The sequence below is a fragment of the Benincasa hispida genome, chromosome 2 (genome assembly GCF_009727055.1).
Source record: "Benincasa hispida cultivar B227 chromosome 2, ASM972705v1, whole genome shotgun sequence".
Classification (NCBI taxonomy): Eukaryota; Viridiplantae; Streptophyta; class Magnoliopsida; order Cucurbitales; family Cucurbitaceae; genus Benincasa; species Benincasa hispida.
Genome location: NC_052350.1, coordinates 49,746,778 through 49,753,380, shown reverse-complemented (window position 1 = coordinate 49,753,380; position 6,603 = coordinate 49,746,778).

Genomic DNA, 6,603 nt, shown 5'->3' with positions numbered 1-6,603 from the left:
ATCAACTAATGATAGTGTAATAGTTGAGATTTCACATTTTCATTGTCGGTTATTTTAAATATATCTTAGAATATTTGGTTAGTTATTTAAAAATATTTTAATCAATATATGAAATATACCACGATATATAAATTTTATATTGGGTTATTGTTCGACATAAATCATAGTATATATCATAAATTTCATTTACATCATATTTTATATATATATACCATTTAAGTAGTTAAAAATCCCAACAACCAAAATTTATATACATCATAATACATGAAGTCTAAACAAGGAAAAACTCAAAAACTCTCATTTATAAAAAATAAACAATTACATATAACCTAGTATATATTAAAATTACTACAAAAGCTACAAAGAAAGAGAGAGAGCAAAAAAAAAAAAAGGTACATATATCACCATCTATTAAAAAAAAGGAAAAGAGCTCCTATGTTTACGGGAGCAAGAACCCCATCTTCATATATTTTTCTTCTTTGTGAAACCCTACCACGGTCGCTATCACAAATGAAACCATGAAGAGAAGGAACCCGATTAAGAAGAGGAGCAATTCGAAAAATGAGCCTCGAAGGAACTCGATTCAATCGTTCGTTGTCCGTCGTCAGTCGCCAGCTCAAAGTCTACCATTCGTCTGCTCCAAGTCCTCCGTCTAGTGGGGTCGGCGATGCAATCGCCATTCTCTGCTTCGAATCGTCCATCCAGAGTCATCTGTCTAGTGTGGTCGCTGGTGGGATGCTATGAAGATGGAGAGAACGAGAGATGGAGAGAGGAGGGATAGAGAGAAAATGGGTGGGAGGTTTGAAAAAAAATGATTAAAATAAATCTTACACGTGAATCCAGGGAATTTTTTAGTTTTCTTTTTTAGAATATGTATAATTAATCATAGATCGAAGATAAAAAAGATAATTAGATACTAATTTTTATATAATTAAAAAGTCATCTCGACATTTTTGAAAATAACAGGAAAGTCGGACAAAAATAAAATATAAGACTTTTAGTAAAGAGACTCGCGTTGTTATCCTTGTTTTTGTCCACAAGTATTCCAAACCAAACACACCGTTTCTCACGTGGGGTTTAAGAAATAAGAATGACGAAGAGGTTCTGAAATTGAGTTGGAAGATGGAATCTCGTGCGGTGGATCCAAACTCATTCTGTACCGTAACTACGATATGTACAACCACACACAATTATTCCTTAATCATAATCCTCAGCCACAGGATATAAAAACCTATTATATCTCCGTTCTTGAATACCATTTCAAGGAAGTTTTGCAATTTTAATTTCACTCAAATGATTATTTTTATTATTATTATTTTGGGTAAATTTCCATTTATAACCCTAAATTTTAGGATTGCATTAATTTTAAACCCTAAAGTTGCTTATCAATTTAATCCATGAACTTTGTGTGAATTTACACTAAAAATATCACATAAAATATTTAGGTCCCGTTTGATAATCATTTGGATTTTTTTTTTTTAAAAAAATTAAGTCGTACTTCCACTTCCATAAACAAGCAAATTTTGAAAACTAAATAAATAACTTTATTTTTTTTATTTGAAATTTGGCTAAGAATTCAATCATTTTACTTAAGAAATGTGCAAATTATGATAAGAAATGAAAAGTAAATAAGCTTAATTTTCAAAAACCAAAAAGTAAAAAACGAAATAGTTACAAGCAAGACCTTAATTTTTTTCAATTACTCTTATAAATTGTTATAAGTGAATTGATTTAGAACCTTTATTGGGATTATATTTCAAATTCCTCAGTGCATAAATTCTTATAGGTGTGTAAACTTCTACAAATGTCGATTCAACAAATTTGACGATTATAACTTGAATAGACAACTTCAAATAAATCTTAATTAAGAGTCTAAATTGATTCGTCTATGTAAGTTTAAAGGTTTAATTGATAAAATTATAAGTCTCACACAATGTTTATCCAAATAAAACATAATGTAAGGTTTAAATGATACAATTATGAAACTTCAGAGTTAAAATTTAATTATTAGTTGAAGATTTAAATTGATACAATCTTTAAAGTTCAAAATTTAAATTGATACAATTATTAACTTAATTAATACAACTCCAAGTTTAAGATTGTAAATTGATATTTGCTCATAAAATATTAGGAAAAAAATGCATTTTTTTATTCAAAAGAGAGAAAAAATAGGTATAACTTGATGTGGTAAGACCAGCGTTCAACTACTATGTTGTGTCACGTTTATTAAATGGTTAAATCAATGTAGTTTGGGTTTGATTTTTAAAAGTTTCTATTTTTTTTTTCATTACAATAGCAATTGGGGGCGATTTGAGCTTCATACCTTCATCTGATCGTACATACGATAAGTCAATTGAGTTAGGACTCGTTTTGACTTTAAAATTTGAATATGGTACTATATAATTTAGGCTAAATTTCAAGGGGAAATTTGGTTCATATAGTTTGATCCTATTTTTGTTGTAAGACCTTACCAAATAAAAATCAGAAATGAAAGTAATAAGTTCTACCCAAACTTTGTGTGTCAACTAAAACCATAAATTAATGATGGTACGAATTAAAATTGTAAGCTTTAGTTAATTAATTAAGATTCCATTTATCAAAATTTTGTTTTAATATCTTTAATACATATTTTTCACCAAGTATAAAAGTTTGTTTAAATTTAGGGATTTTGGAGAGAAATGGTAGAACAAAAATGGATAATAGCGGCTTTATAATTAATATGAGTGGCTTTTCACGTTTGTTCCTTTATTTATTTTTTCCAACGTATGTAGAAAGAATTGCACGATAACCTTTATTGTTAATTTTTATTAAACAAGACTTTTCTTTACTTTTGGTCGGATTTCAAAGGAATATTTAGATGATTGGAACATTATATTCTTAATCGAATCGAGTAAAAATAATTATAAATAATTAATCGAGAGTTTTAGGATTTAAATTGTCACAATTATTAGCTTTGAATTTTAGTTATACAATCCAGAATATTTATTATTTGTAAAATTTACCTAAATATGCGATGAAATTAGAAAAATCATATGACAGATTGAAAATTACATATGTATTGAATTGACATGAAACCCAACTCATAAAAACCATATTGACAAGAATAATTGTTTTAAATGATAAAACTATTGAAAATATTTTCAAATATAGTAAAATGTCGATGTTTATTTATTTTTTAAATTTAAATTTTTAATTAGTTATATAATTATTTAGGTGGTTTTTACAAAATTTCCCAACGTTTTTAATACACTACACAACAAAAAAGAAGACAAACATTCATAGGGAAATAATTGAGACCTTTTGAAGCTTAGGAATTAATATCTTGAATGTATGGTCAAGCTTTTATTTATAAGTTGTTGGGAAAATACAAGGAATAAAAAGAAAAATGAATAATTAAACAAAAGTAGACTTGAAATAATATTGGACCTACGAATACAGTCTATAAAAATGGCTAAATATCCCAATTATTCAATATAATAATTAATTCATAGTTGTTTCTAATAATATCTCGATATTTTATAATTAACCGTCGTCAAAGTGAACATATAGGATGGAGTATTTAAATCACATATATTTTGATCGCTAATACATAATAAATATTCATTGAATTAAATTCGCCTAGACAATAAAGAAACACTCTTCTTTTTTTTTTTTTTTTTACCAACAAATCTAATTTAATTTTAAAATTTTAATTTTAGTAAATTGAAACTTGAACTTAAACGAGTGAGGAAAGAAACACAATAAAAGAAACTTTAGAGGAATAAATTGGACTTTATGTAAAAGTTTTATGAAATTATGGCAACAAAATATCGTAGAGCCAAATAGTTATATTAGAGATTAGTCATATGTGTGTAAATCAGACCATCACAATAATTATCTTTCAAATTTTTAGATCCCGTTTGGTAATCATTTAGTTTTTAGTTTTTCTTATTTTTTAAATTAAGTCTATAGACATTATTTCCACCTCCAAATTTCTTTTGTTGTTATCTACTTTTTACCAATGGTTTTAAAAACAAAGTAAAATTTTGAAAAGAAAACAAAAAAAAAAACTTATAAAAACTTATTTTTATTTTTGAAATTATGCTAAGAATTCAACCATTATACTTAAAAAAATATGTAAATCATTATAAAAAATGAGAAGAATATAGGTTTAATTAAAAAAAAAAAACAAAATGACTACCAAATGAGACCTAAATAAAATGATGAAACCCTATAAAAAAAAAAAGAAAAATATTAATTTCAAATTGTCCCATCATATTAATTTGGACCACAAACTTATATAAGTGTTGCAATTTTAACTACCAACTCAATTTATGCTACTTCACCTACTAATACGAACAAAAAAAAATTGTAAATAAATTTGAGCTACACAAATTAACTATCGAATAACATTCCAAAAATCCATAAATTACAACAAAAAATTAGCTCTAACGTTATTTTTCTCTTTTAAAAAATGTATCGACTCATATGTTTACATGTTTTATAATTCATTAAACGTATAAAAAGCAAACTTTTTTTAACAATATTTGAAGAAAAATTTATTAAATGATTAAAATTACAACATTTAAAATATATATATATATATATATATATATATTGAAGTTTAGATTTGCAACATTTATATAATTTAGAATAAAAAAAGATGAAATAAAAAATTTAGAATCTAAATCAATACAACCTTACGAATTGGAGCAAAAAATAATAAATTCCAAAAATAGTAAAACAGACATTGAATAAAGTTATGTCGAAGGGGTTCCATTTACAAGGACGTTGGACCTAACTTCCAATTCAACAATATCTATAGTCTATATCACTATTAGTAATAATTTAATATTGTATTAAAATTTGAAAAAAGAAAAAAAAAGTAATAATTTATTTTATTTTATTATTATTTATTTTGGGTTCATTTGAAAGGCACGTGGTTGGATTATTATTGTTATTATTATTAAATTCCAACAACCATAGTAGAACTCAAATAATTATGCTTCTAACACTTCATAATTTCATATTACTCCTTTTCAAAACCCAACAAATTTTCTCTCTTTCCCAACCACTTTCATGGAATATTTTTGTTAATTATTTTTTCTTACCATTCTATCTTAAAAGGAAACTTCAATAATTATGGAATCCCTTTGAAATATTTTCCATTAGGGTACAAGTTGAAATGGCAAAACTATTGATTGAATTGAGGTAGTTCCATTTGTTTGTTCGTTCAAAGTATTGAACTGAAGAAGAATATTCAAATACATATTTTTATCTTTGTACATCTCACCAAGTTGTCCAATCATAATTTTGTCATACTCAAAACAGAATGGTAAATATTACCAATTATGATTGGTCCAATTAAGTTTGTTTTCTCGTGGAGTTCATGACTCATTTTGTCAAATCTCAAGTAAGGTGAGTTCTCGAGAAGCTCAATCACAATTGTCTTAGGACACTTGTAACAAAAAAAAAAAATAAAAATGGAAGGGATTAAAACCCTAATTCCCCAGTCAAATACATAAAGTTACATAGATCTTATGTTTGAGCTTAGCTCAATAAATAACACCAATTATATTTTTCAAAAGTTGATGGTTCGATCCTGTACTTCTACCATTGTAAAAGAAGCTTATTGATGTTAAAAAATTGAAAAGCATCCAAACTCCTCGAGTGTGTTTTTTTGGCATAAACTAAAGTACATCTAATATCATAGTCAAAAAGTATATTTAGGTCTCTCAACTACACAACTAATAAGGATCATGAGAATAACATATACACTCAATAATTTCTTTGAAATGATAAAAACAAGTTTGTATAAAATGGGTCCACTAGAAAAGAAAGGAAAAGTTCAATGCAAAAGATAAGAAGGAAAAGAGAAGGTTGAGGAATCAAATCATCATCAAACAAGACTTATTGGACATAACTAGAATTTTTATATATTATTATTATTATTATTTTTTGAAGAATATACCTTTTCTAAGTTGAGATAAAAAAGAGGAGTGGGGAATTTGAGTTCATTCCTAACCCACAAAACATACCCTTGTTTTGGTACTTTGTCTTCTAGTTGAGAATGGCTGTTTCACATCTCTCTATCTCTTTAAAGCTTTTATGTTTTGTTTGAACTCCCTAAAGAATACTATAACTTGCAAAGCAGAACCCAACCAAGAAACAGTAACTGATCACATAGAATGGAATGCAAGACTTCCATATCTAAATCAAAACAAAACAAAATCCAAAAAAAAAAAAAAAAGGAAAAAGAAAAAGAGTCAAAAAGCCAATCATCCTTTATCTGAGATTCTGTTTGGTTGGTGTGTGATAGAGAACCAAACAGAAACCAGCTAAAAGCTGTTGGTTTTATCTTAATTTTCTTTTTCAATTCCCACAGCTCTTCTGTAATAAGCTCAATCATGGACAGTAAAAACCATTTTTACAGTAAACTTTCTGAGCAGAAAGCAACAGAAGAGATTTGAGTTCATAGCTTTCATAAAAGAAGACCCAAAACAGTAACCTATAAGCTGAACTGTGGCTATGGCTATGGCTGTGGAAGGGAAATTTTGGGAAGAAAACTAAAATCCAGATGAGATTTTGGCCCAAAATTTGTTGAAGAGAGAAATTTTGTAAAAG